This window comes from Tupaia chinensis, unplaced genomic scaffold (genome assembly GCF_000334495.1).
Source record: "Tupaia chinensis unplaced genomic scaffold, TupChi_1.0 Scaffold000164_1, whole genome shotgun sequence".
In the NCBI taxonomy this organism is placed as follows: Eukaryota; Metazoa; Chordata; class Mammalia; order Scandentia; family Tupaiidae; genus Tupaia; species Tupaia belangeri.
Window position 1 is genome coordinate 4869977 of NW_006159638.1, and position 13185 is coordinate 4883161.

Here is a 13185-nt window from a genome sequence, read left to right on the forward strand (position 1 = left end):
GTTGGTCTCAGATCTATGATCTATGTAGATTTTTTAACTCTTTGAAAAGCTTCTTGTTCTCCTTCTTTCCCTCTCAACATCTAGAAATTTATAATAGTTGAAATCTGTAGGAATGTACCTCTGAGGACCAAAAATGTGACATATTTGGAAACACTTCTTAAGCTTATGAACTAGTTGTAATATAGTTTTGTAAATTTATTGCACTGATAAATTTATTGCACTGTAAACCTGTACCTTGTGGTATATCCATCCCTAAATGTTTTCTCCCCTTTAATATTACTGTAAACAGTGGTACACATTGTAGTGTATGATAATTTCTAAATTTCATAAGAAAACTACCTTTTACATGTTTCTTCTTTGTCAATAAGTCTGTTTTCCTAATCAGATTTTTTTTTTTTGTGGATACATGTTCTGATTGGCTACTTTTGTAATTTTAATCCTGTATTATTTCTTCTACTTTGTTTTGTGTAAAAGAGAAAAAAAAATTAAAAAGCTGGAATCTCAAATTAAAATAAAAAGAAAGAAAATTGGACCTTAAATGGTAAAAGAAATTTTTATTTATATACATATATTTTCTATTATTATTTTTTATCTTTCAATTTTTGAACATTAGTAGGGAGTGATGTTTGCTGGATCTGGTAGAATTCAAATACTTCCTTTTAATTTCAAGAACTAAATGATTTTAGAAAATTTAAAAATTTTATTTTTTTATTTAGAGAGAGATTTTTTTTCCTCTAAAAAAATGTTGTGTGTGCTCACAGGAGAGACAGAGTGAGACAGAGCCAGAAAGCAAGAAATCACCCCCAGAGGAGGATGGCCACACCACTGCAATCCCTTCTCCTCCATTCTCCTCTCGAGATTTTGGGCACACATCCACATGCACATGCGTCTGGAGTGAGTTTAAGTAGTGGGGTCTGGAACCCGAATAGTAGTAGACTACGTTGGAGTCCAGCAACATAACTATTACACCATCTGCTGGTCGCTTTATGACAATTTTTATAGAAAGAAAAGAGAACTTTACTTATAATTATTTTGACATTTATTATATAATAGTGTTTATGTCCCTCCCAAATTCAAATGTTGAATTTCTTACCCCCAAGCTGATGCTGTTTGGAAGTGGGACCTTTGAGAGGTGCTTAGGTCATTGGATGAGAACTCTTTTTTTGAGAGAGATTTTGTTTTGGTTGTAGGGTGTGTGTGCTCACCTGTTAGAGACAGAGAGACAAGAAATCACCCCCTGGGGGGGGATGCCCATGCCTCAATCCCTTCTCATCCATTCCCCTCTCAGGATTTTGGACATGCCTGATGTGAGTTTCATCAGGTCTCAAACCTGAATCGCGGTCGGCCATGTGGGAATCCAGCACCTTAACCACCTGCTGGCCCCATGGATCAGTATGTCTTATGAATGAAGTAGTGCCCTTGTAAAAGAGACCCAGGAAAGGACTTGGTCCCTTCTGTCATGCGATGTTAGATTGAGAAGATGGCAATTTACACAGTGGGCCCTCAGCAGACACCGAATCAGCTAGCATCTTTATCTAGAACTTTTCAGCCTCTACAAGTATATTACATACATTTCTGTTGTTTATAAGCCACTCAGCCTAAGGCATTTTGTAATAGCACCCTGAAGTTACTAAGACACCAATAGACCTAAATGTTTGTAAATACAGCAATATATTTTGCAGTTTTCTCTTTCCGCTTGTTTCTATTAACTGCTTATCTGTTTCTTTGTCTCTCCTTCCCTCCTACTCACTTTATTTTTTCCCCTCTCTTTCTTTTACCCTTCTCATTGTTCCATATTCTGATTAAAATTGAAATGTGGATTTTAAAAGTATTTTTCTTTAAATCATAAAGAGAAGCCATCTAGTGAGAATGATATTTAAGTGGCATCCATTTCCATTTGAGGTAAATTTCCATCTCTTTTGCCAAACTGGTTTGGCTACTAAGATTGACTTGACATATGGGATTAGTAGAGAAAGCAAATGTTAGGCAAACAATGGGTTTTAAAAAAAATTGTCAAAGACTTGGTCTTGGAGCTGGCTTAAAAAGTTTTTTTTTTTTAATAAAATGATAATATTTTGCTTACATAATCTCTGTTTAGGTAATCTGTTTTACATAAGTATTAGCATTGAATCATGTAACTCAAAAATGAACAAGAAACACTTCCTGATCCTTGACAACTTTCTGAGGAGAAAAATGAGCTAAATGTATAATGTATAAGGCAGAAGTTGAATGGCACTTTCTGATTTAAGCATGGCTGTTTCAGTGCATGTTAGATTGTGAGGGTCGAGGAGTGACTCATTAAACATTATCTAGGTATGACCTGGATTTGTGTTCTGCTGGAGTTTTCAAAATGCAGCTCAAAGGCAGAGACAGGGAAAGGTAAGTTAAAGGGGGTGAACAAATCATAAAGTGACAGGCACTTTTAAGAAGCTCCTGAATTTTCCATGCCCAGCAGTCAACTAAGAAACATCCCATGATTGTCTAACATAAAACTTTGTATATCCAAAGGGGACCTCGGTGTCCCTGTGTCAAATCTTATCTCCTCTCAATTTTCCTTTGGTTTGGAAAATGACACCTCCATAGAACAAGTGCTTAAACATTTAGGAGTTCTTTGTTTTTCTGCTTTTGCCAGTCTCATTTACAAACCACTAGCAAGTTCTGGATTCACCTTCAAAATACTTGTTCTATCTCTTCATTTACTTTTCTCTTGACCACCATTATCCTAGGTCAGTCCATCATGATTTACATGGATTACCATTCACTTTGGTCAATATCCCTTCCCCTCAATTTTGCAATCTAACTTCTTCCCAGCAATCACCGTGTTTTAAACCTATCAATGAGATCATATCATGCTCCCATTGAAAACCTTCAATGGTTTTCCATTACATTTGGGATTAAATGCAGACTCCTTAATGTGACCTGCGAGTCTACATTTGTTCTGGTCTTTGCCAAGCCTCTTCTGACACCCACCCCAATGTCCCTGTACACTACTTTGTCCTTCTTACTTTCCTAATCATGCTCGTGGCTATCTCAGAGTTTTTTTGCTTGCTGTTTTCTCTTCCCAAAAGTCCTCTTCTCTAGTTATTTTCTAGCTAGTTCCTCATTATTCAGGTCTCGACTCAAATGAACCTTCCTCAAAGAGGTCCTCCTGAGTACCCTATGGTTTAATTTCTCTCTGTAACTGCCTACCACATAAACTTGTTCTCATTACCTTACCAGAATGTCTGGTTATGTGAATTTATCTTGGTAACTTATTTGATCTCTTATTTATTTTCTTTTTTCCCCCTGCTGAAAATAAAGCTCCACAAAGGCAGGAGCATCACAATATTCAAAAACTCCATCCCCAGTTCTTAGAAACTGCCTATAGTACCTTGTGGGCACTTCATATATGTTTGGTGATGAATGATTGAATGAATGACAAACTTACAAAGGGAAGTCATGATCATCAAACACTATAATACACAAATCAAAACCAGATCCCAGGACCAGCAGGTGGCATGGTGGTTAAGGTGCTGGACACTCCCACATGGCTGACCATGGTTCAAGTCCTGAATCTGGCGGCTTGCTTTCACTCACTCTCTCTCTCTCTCTCTCTCATCAAATTTAAATAAATGAATGAATTAAAACAAACAAACAAACAAACAGATCCTGCCAAAATAACCAACTTCTTTTTCTTTTTTAAAGAATTGTTTTATTGAACTTTATTTATTTATTTAAATTTGACAAGAGAGGGGCAGAGTGAGAGAGAAAAACAGAGAGAGGGAAAGTGAGAACACGAACCACCAGGTCTGGGACTCGAACCATGATCAGCCATGTGGGAGTCCAGCCCAGCGCCCTTAACCACCATGCCACCTGCTGGCCCCAACCCACTTCTTTTTCTAAGTAGATTTTCCTAGGTAATGCTATAGATATTTTATATACATATATATGTACACACACACACACACATATATATATATATATATATATACACACACCCACATACATATTATAAGAAAGGAGAAAAGAGAGTCCAGCAGGTGGCATAGTGATTGAGATGTTGAGCTCCCAAGTAACTGACCACAGTTCAAATTCCGGACTTGGCAGCTTGAAAATGACTCCAGCCAGTCACGTGTACGTGCATGCTCAAAATTCTGAGAGGAGAATAGAGGAGAAGGGATTGCAGTGTGCCCCTCCCCCTGGGGGGAGTGATTTCCCACTTTCTGTATCTCTGCTGAGCACATGTGTCCTATAGCAAAAATCTCTCTCTCTCTAAAAAAAAAAAAAAGAGAGAGAGAGAAACGAAAGAAGAAAGGAAGAACTGATGAAGTATATGCGACTTAGAGAGAAATGTCAATTAACTTTGTAATTATTTGGATTCAAATTGATCTGTTCTGGAATGTATTACTTTACCAAATTGAATTAAATGAGTATTATTGTGTTTCTCTTGTATTCTAGGTACTTTATGAGGTACGAGGTGTTCAGTGACACAAGACTTGTGGAATCTAATTTGATAGCAGATTTAAAAATACTGTGATAGATTGAAATGATTGTTTAACTTTAACTGAAAGTTAATAAATATTAACAGAGTCCCATAATTCAGGTTCTACGAATGGTTTAAACGTGACAACACCCAGAAAAAAATAATCTGTGAGTGTCAGCCAATCATTCGTTTAAGAACAGTCTGTGATAGTACGTGGCTGATAAAAAGACCTGACTTGTGAGCTGGCCCATAGTGCAAGTGGTTAACCTGATTCCAAAGCTGACCATGGTTTGAATCCTAGCCCTGGTTGCTTGAAAAACATGCCAGGTGCATGTTTGTGCATGCCCCAAATCCTGATGGGTTGGAGAAATGGAGGAAAGGGATTGCACCATAACCATGCCTTACTGCGAGGTGATTTTTCCTCTCCCTCTTTGTTGGTGAGCTTATATGCCCTCTGACAAAGAAATTTAAAACAAAACAAAACAAAACAAAACAAAACAAAACAAAACAAAAAACAACTAAGTTCCCTTAATTTACGTTTATACTCTATCCCAAACAGAGATTTTTCTATCCAAAGAGGCAGAATAAAGACAAAGACTAGAAGTTACAAGGAGGTAGACGTAAATATTTGATCAGCAGTCAGATAATGATTTCTGGAGAAACACGTTTCAGTACTTGTTGAATAACTACTTTCAGGGCAATTGTGGAGAAGCTTCATGCTTTATATTATATTCTATAGACTTACAGATGAGGATGTTCAATCAATAGTGTGCCTTGTTCGACTTTCCTAAGATAAATAAGTAAAAATGTATCAGGACAACAAGAGCATTTAGAAAGTATATCAGATAATCATTGGAAATAAAGGAGTGTAGCAAGAGAACCCCCTTGTGGCTGGAGAACGTTTATTACAAATGCGAACTTCAATTAAAACTAGTTAGATTTTTCTTAGACTCAGTACCGTGAAGTGAGGGTTAATTAGACCATAATCACTAATTTGATGTAAACATGTTTGTTAATTTTTGTACTTATTTTCTCTTTTTTTAAAAAAATTATTGAGGTATAACACACATACAGAAAAGTATACAAATAGTAAGTGTATAGCTCAATGAATGATCACAAATTGAGCACAACTATGTAAACAGTACCTGGGCCAAGAACAAGTATGCTATTGGCAACCAGAAGGTTCCCTTTTTCCCCATTTCTAGCCATCAGTTCCCAAATGATAGCATCTATTCTGACTTTTAACACCATAAATAGGTTTTTTGTTTGTTTATTTTTTGTTTGTTTTGTTTTATTTTTTACTATAGGTTGCATTCACTCGCCTAGAGAAAAAAAGAGAGAGACAGTGGGAGAGGAAAATGAGAAATCACTCTGCAGGGTGGATAGCCATCCATTCTTCTCTTGGGATTTTAGGCACATATGCACATGTACATGGCATGATTTTCAAGCTGCTGGGTCCAGGTCAAACTGTGGTCAGCCATGTGGAAGTCTAGCATCTTAAGTGCTATGCCATCTGCTGCCCTGCCATAAATAGGTTTTCGACTATGGTTGAACTTTGATAAATGGAATCATATAGTACATATTATTTTTCATCTGATTTCTGACTTGATATTTTGCTTGTGGGAGTCATCTATACATATTGCATGTAGACATAGTTTATTTATTTTCATTGCTCTCAGCTGAACTTTGATAAATAGGATCATATAGTACATATTATTTTGTCATCTGACTTCTTGATTTGATATTATGCTTTTGGGAATCATCTATACATATTGTATGTAGATAGAGTTTATTTATTTTCATTGTTCTCAGTATTAACTCTTGTGACTATATTGTTAAAGATTATAGTATAATTTATGGGAACCAGCAGTTAGCGTAATGGCTATGTCGCTGGACTCCCACGTAGTCGACCGCGGTTCGTGTCCCGGACCCCGTGGCTTAAAACTCACGCTGGGCACGTGCGTGTGCGTGCCCAAGATCCCGAGAGGAGAATGGAGGAGAAGGGATTGCGGCGTGACCATCCCCCCTGGGGGGTGATTTCTCGCTTTCTGTTTCTATGTCTCTCTCTGTCTGTCTGGCAAGCGCACGCGCCCTACAGTGAAAATCTCTCCAAAAAAAAAAAAAAAGATTATAGTATAATTTATTAATGACATTTTAATAGGTATATTTGGGATTATTACAAGTAATGCTGCTATGAATGTGATACGTATGTATTAAAGTATGGACAAGTAGGAGCAGAACGTCTTGTTCATGACGTACACATATGTTCAGCTTTAAAATTATTTACTTAACTTTATTTATTTATGTTAATTTGATCAGAGAGGAACAGAGTGAGAGAGAGAGAAAGGGAAAGTGAGGATAAACTGCCAGGGCCAGGAATCAAACGGTAGTTGGCCATGTAGGAGTCCAGCACCCTTAACCACCATGCCACCTGCCAGCCCCTTGGACAACCATTTTTAAGGTAGTTGTACCAACTTATGCTTCCACAGCCAGTATTTCTGTTGTGCCACATTATAGCCAACACATGGCTGGCATTTCTGGTCTCAGTCAGTCTGGTAGGTGAGTAATGTAATTCCATTGTGGTTAAATTTTATTTTTTTGATGACTAATGAAGATGGCAACTTTGCAAAGTTTTCTATATTGATTTGTAGGTGTCGTTAAAATATTCTGGGTATGAGTTCTCTGTTGCATATATGAACTGTAAATTTTTCCAATGTTGTGGGATATATTTTTATTTCTAGTGGTGTGTCTTTTGATAAAAATGGCTTAGTTTTAATATACTTAAATTTTAAAAATTTATATTTTATGATAGCACATGCATATGCATGGCAGAGAGAGAGGACAAGAGACACTCTGGATATGGTCTCATCAAGCTGTGATCCCCTTTCTTCTGACCTCCAGCTCCTTAGGCTCTTGGTTGCTGCTTCATATGGGCATGTTATATTTTTAGGCTGACCTGGAATTTGAACCCATAGTTGGTCCCGTGGCTTCCGACCTTGCAGGAAGCTTGAATTACCATTGCATTACAGTTGCCGGATTAAATGTAATATTTTTCACCTTTTTTTATTTTATAGTTAGGAGTTTTTGCAACCTGTTTGGGAATGCTTTGCCTACCCCAAGGTCTGGAAATATTCTCATATATTTTTCTTTTCTTCTAAAAGTATGATAGCTTTACCATTCATGTTTAGATTTGCAATCCACTTTGAATTTATTTTTGGGTATGGTTGAGATATGAGTCAAAATTAATTTTTCAGCATACCTATCAGTTTACCTAGACCATTTGTGGAATAAACCATTTTCCTTCACTGTACTCAAGCGTTGTGTTTGCCATTAATCAGGAGACTGTTATGTGTGAGTCTATCTCTGAATTTAGTTCAGTTGGTCAATTTGTTCATCTTTGCATCAATAATACACTGTCTTATTGAGTTGCTCAGTTCAGGTTGCCATAATGAAATATCATAAATTGGGTAGTTTTTAAACAATAAAAAATTATTTTTCATAGTTCTGAAGGCTGGAAAGTCTAAGATCAAGCAGTTGAAAGATTCGGTATGTAGTGAGGGCCCACTTTTTGGTTCGTCATTTGCACTTTCTAGCTGTGTCCTCAGTTGGTGGAAAGGAAAGCCATTCTCTGGATCCCCTTTGATAAAGGTATGATTCTATTCATGAGAGCCCTGCCCTCATGACCTGATTATCTCCCAGAATCCCGAAGTCTTAATCCCATCACATTAGTGATTAGGTATCAACATATGACTTTTGGGAGGACGCAGACATTCAGAGAATATCACTTATTTGTGATTGTTTTATAATAGTTTTATGACAGTAAACTCTCCAGTTTTGTTTTCTTCTTCTGTTCCAGTTATCGATTTTACAGCTGCCACCTTACTTATTAAAACTCAGCCTCTGAAAATGGAAATAGTCCCTGTAAATGTTTCCTTTGCCGGCTGATAGGAAGCTGTCAGTAGAGGGCTCTGGAGAGACATTGTAAAAGACAGGTTTTACTTCCTGTTCTGCAGATTCTGAGGCATGTGTGCTTCCCAGGGTCTAGCTCCTGCAGCAGGCACAACCATTCCAGCTTCCACCTCCAGCTCCTATAGTGCACAGTGATGAGCAGCACCCAGCAGCCCTCCGCTTTCTCAGGTATCCCCATAAACATGGTTTGGTAGCAGTGACTCCAGTGGGGCATCTCCCTGTAACTGGCTTTCGCCAGCACCCTGTTGTGTGAGTCTTGGGTGTGTGAGGTTGTTGGTAACAAACTTGGTGCAGCACCTAGGAGCTTCCAGTGGTTTCTGGTTATCAGCCAGCAAGGAAACGGGAACCTAGTTTTACACTTGCCAGGGAATGAATTCTGCCAGTCACCTGAATAATCTTAGAATAGATTCTTCTCAGAGCCTTAAGTGAGATCACAGCTGACCAACACCTTGAGTTAGAGATCCTGAGCAGGGAGACCAGCTGAGCAATGCTGGTCTCCTGATCCTTGGAAACTGTGTGAAAATACCTTTGACTTATTTTAAAGCCTCTAAAGCAAGAGAAAACAAATATGACATTCTTTATAAGATACTTAATCTTGAGTATACCTTTCTCTGCCTTTATAATCTTAGTAAGTCTTGGGAACCAGCAGTTAGTGTAATGGCTATGTCGCTGGACTCCCACGTAGTCGACCGTGGTTCGCGTCCTGGACCCGGTGGCTTAAAACTCACGCTGGGCGCGTGTGCATGCGTGCCCAAGATCCCAAGAGGAGAATGGAGGAGAAGGGATTGCAGCGTGACCATCCCCCCTGGGGGGTGATTTCTCGCTTTCTGTCTCTGTGTCTCTCTCTGTCTGGTGAGCGCACGTGCCCTATAGCGAAAACCTCTCCAAAAAAAAAAAAGTAAATGTAAAATCTTAGTAAGTCTTCATGGTAAAATCCAACTTAAAGACTTGTATTTTTTAAGAATTATTTATTAAATTTTATTTATTATTATTATTTAATTTGCTATAGGGCACACATGCTCACACACAAGTGAGAGAAAGTGAGAAAGCAAGCCATCAGGTCCCGGATGTGAACTGTGGTTGCCATGTGGAAATCCAGTGCCTTAACCACCACGCCATCTGTGGGCCCTCTAACTTAAAGACTTTTAAGCCCTCCTGGGCCCTGATCACTCCCTAGCCTAATGGCTTGCAAATCCAATGGCCTCACTGTGTTCCAGACAGATTCAAAACTGGGAGGGCCCGGATGCTACCAGGCTCTGACTCACTTCACTTCCTTGTCTTCACTTCAAGTCTCAAGTTAGAATTCTGATTTGCTAACAAGCCTCTAACTAGTATCCCAGGATGATGAGCCACTGTTCTAGATACCAGGGAATCCTGTTCCTCTTCTTACAGCACTTAGCCCTGCGGTATAATTGTCTGATACATGACTTCCTGAGGACAGTGTTCTCCAGGGGCAGTGTTTTATTCTGACTGACTTTTTACCTTCCCTAGTGTTTAGGCCAGTGTTGACTGTTTTAAAGTATAAATGGGATAATAAACTGCTCAGTGCCTTACCAATTTAGAAAGAGTAGAGCCGTCATCTGCTTATTCCAGTGCAGACAGACTTGGTTTTGAATACTAGCCATCTCCATCATCCTATCAGCTGGGTTTCCTTGGGCAGTCATTTACTGTCTTTAGCTTCATTTTTTTTTTTTAAGAGATTTATGCTATAGGGCACGTGCGCTCGCCAGATAGGCAGACAGAGCCAGAGAGCCAGAAAGCGAGAAATCACCCCCCTCCCTCTCCCCCTCCCCGGGGGAGGATGGCCACCACTGTAATCCCTTTTCCCCCATTCTCCTCTCGGGATCTTGGGCACGCACGCGCATGCACACGGTGTGAGTTTTAAGCCACCGGGTCCGGGACGTGAATGGCGGTCGACTACATGGGAGTCCAGCGACATAGCCATTACGCTAACTCCTGGTCCCTTAGCTTCATTTTTGTGCTTATGGAAATAGAAATACTAGTAGTGTTTGTGTATGAGGTGCTTCTGAGGAGAAACTAGGAAAATGCATATAGCTGTGGAGTGTCAGTGTCAAATACATAGTTAAAGGCACAAGAAATGTTTGCTATTAGTTTTACTGTAATTTTTTTTTATCAATAATTGCCATTTCATGAATACCTACATATAGCTACACAGGCGACTGATAACTTTTTTCATGCGGTTCGCAGGTGCTCCCTGCCCCTTTTGTTTTCTCTTTCTCCCTCTTCCTAATTGGGAAAAAGGAACTTAATGGCAGTTGGCATGCTGCCAGTTGAACACGGTGCTGTGAGTTTCAGTTTCCATTCTCTTCAAATTTCGTCTTTCCGGAAGCTACAGATAGCCGAAGAATCTGCTGCCTTCACACTGTGGCTGCTCTGCAGATGAGACAGAACAGTTAATTCTCTATTTAAACCCAGTCTAACGCTTAGACACAGGTAAGTGACCTCCTGGCATACCCTATTTCCTAGTGGGATGCAAAAAAAAACAAACCCAAAAAAAAGCCTGCTTCTTTTTTTTTTGGAAAAAGAATTTCAGAGTAAAATGGTTTTCATTTGTTCTTTTATTTTGATAAAAATTCACACATGACCAACTATAGAGAAAAAACGAGCTCTAGGGTAATCTCTAGTTTTATCAGTTTTAAAAAATGATTTGCCTTATTTACTTAGATGCTTTTAATTTTCCTTTGCAACAAAAGCATTAAAGATGAAGTTGATGTGATCTATGAATCTTTCCTGTATTCTTCCTCTTCCTTTCCCTCCCAGAGGGAAATACTTTCCAGACTTAAGTATAAATTATTGTCATGCTTGTTGCTATACTTTTACTATATGAATCATATTTAGGTTGCTAGAATTGCTTTGTGTGTTGACATTTTATATAAATGGTGTCATCCTAAGTGTCTCATTCTCAACTTACTTTTTATCCCTCAATATGGATTATTTGAGTTTATCTGTATTAAACTGTGTGGATATGTCAAAATTTCTAATCTAATCTTCAAATGTCATCATAAACAATGCTGACATGAATATTTATTTCTCCAAAATATACATGCCCAATAGGACAATGTTAATATTATGGAATCTCCATAGTTTGGGCAATCATTGATATTAGAGAACTTTTCTTCTTATATGAAATAATATTCTGTAATTATTGTTTATAATTTCATGCTATAAGAACAGTTGAACTTTTTTTTTTCATATCTCCCTAGCCATTTGTGTTACTTTGCTTGAAAATTTCCTCTTCATATACTTTGACAACTTTTCTATTAAGTTGTTTGGTTCATCTAGCTACTGTTTGAACTGAATCCTGAACTTTTTCCTCACTTTAAGTTTTAAGCAAATTTCTCTTAACATTTTTAGATTTTGATCTATTAAAGCTAAAACTGCTCTTCTTTAAATTAAAAATTGCATAAGAATCATAAAGATATATCTGATTCAATGTAATATAGACAATAATAAAATAAATTTAAAATTGTGTAAGAAATACCTATTTAATGACTGCAGTAAGCTCCATAGCCCCAGCTGGTTGCTACTTTGTAGTGTGTTCATTCTACTCACTGCGTTTTATACCTAAAGTTAGACATGTGTTCATAGATATGTATATATCAGTTACAACTTGCTATTGAAAGTATTTAGATTAATTAAGATGTATTGTGACTCAATAAAATGTAAAAAAGTAAGGCATGGAAAGCAACTGTGATACCAGAGATAGTGTGAGAAGAGGTTGGGAAATGGCAAGAGAGTGAGAGGTAGCAGATTAAGGGGAGGAATATGTAAGAAACAAGAAATGGAAAATTATTTGTTGACAATGACATGTATGGTAGTATCCATAATAATACAATATCCATGGTAATACAATATACAGTGCATTCTGGATGGAAAAATCTCATTTTGTATACTGTAATGATGTACAGTGAATGAATGTAAATAAATAAATTTAAAAATTATGCAAAAGAAAGTGAGAACACACTTAGAAAAAAAAAATACTACTTCTTTAGGAGTCATGAGGTGGTTCAGTGGTTAAGGGCTGGACTCCCATGTGATTGACTGTGGTTTGAGTGCCAGACCCAGTGGCTTAGCTGGGCATGCATGAGTGAATGCCCAAAATCCTGAGAGGAGAATGGAGGAGAAGGGATTGTGGCATATTTCTCATTTTTTGTGTCTCTGTCTCTCCAGTGAGTGCACACAACCTATGGCAAAAATCTCTCTCTCTCGAAAAAAAGAATGACTTCTTTATAGAAATTCTTTTTATCTATTGGACTATATTTGCAGAATATTCATTATAAATGTTTTCTCTCAGTGTATGACTTGTTTTTAAATTCTAATTGTTGTATCCTTTGCTGTTATTTTAAGTTTTAGTATAGTCAAATTTTCTTTCTTACTTTATAGTTTGTGGTTTTAGTGTCTTATTTTAAAAATCCATCTCAGGTCAAAGATCATAAAGGTATTCTTCAGTATCGCTTCATGAACTTGTATAGTTAGAGCTCCATGCAATTGGAATTTTTTGAAGACCATTATAAGGTTATGAGGACATGATTTAATTTAAAAATTATTTTCTTTCTTTTTTTTGAGAGAGAGTTTTTTTCTATAGGCACATGTGCTCACTGGAAAGACAGAGAGACAGAAAGTAAGAAATCACCCTTCACAGGGGATGGCCATGCTGCAATCCTTTCTCCTCCATTCTCCTCTTGTGATTCTGGGTATGCATGCACACCTGAGTTTCAAGATGCCAGGTCTGG

General features: G+C 37.8%; 1 protein-coding gene across 2 annotated transcripts in view; it reads left to right on the forward strand.

The window, feature by feature from the left end:
* Nucleotides 1-10761: 10761 nt before the first annotated feature.
* Nucleotides 10762-13185, forward strand: part of LOC102488629 (interferon-induced protein 44) — a 39214-nt gene continuing 36790 nt past the window's right edge. Inside the window, exon 1 of one of the 2 annotated variants that reach the window (XM_027770878.1) lies at nucleotides 10762-10885. The gene's annotated coding sequence lies outside the window, so the exon portion shown is untranslated. The remainder of the gene's footprint in view (nucleotides 10886-13185) is intronic. The other variant, XM_027770879.1, reaches the window with a different exon arrangement.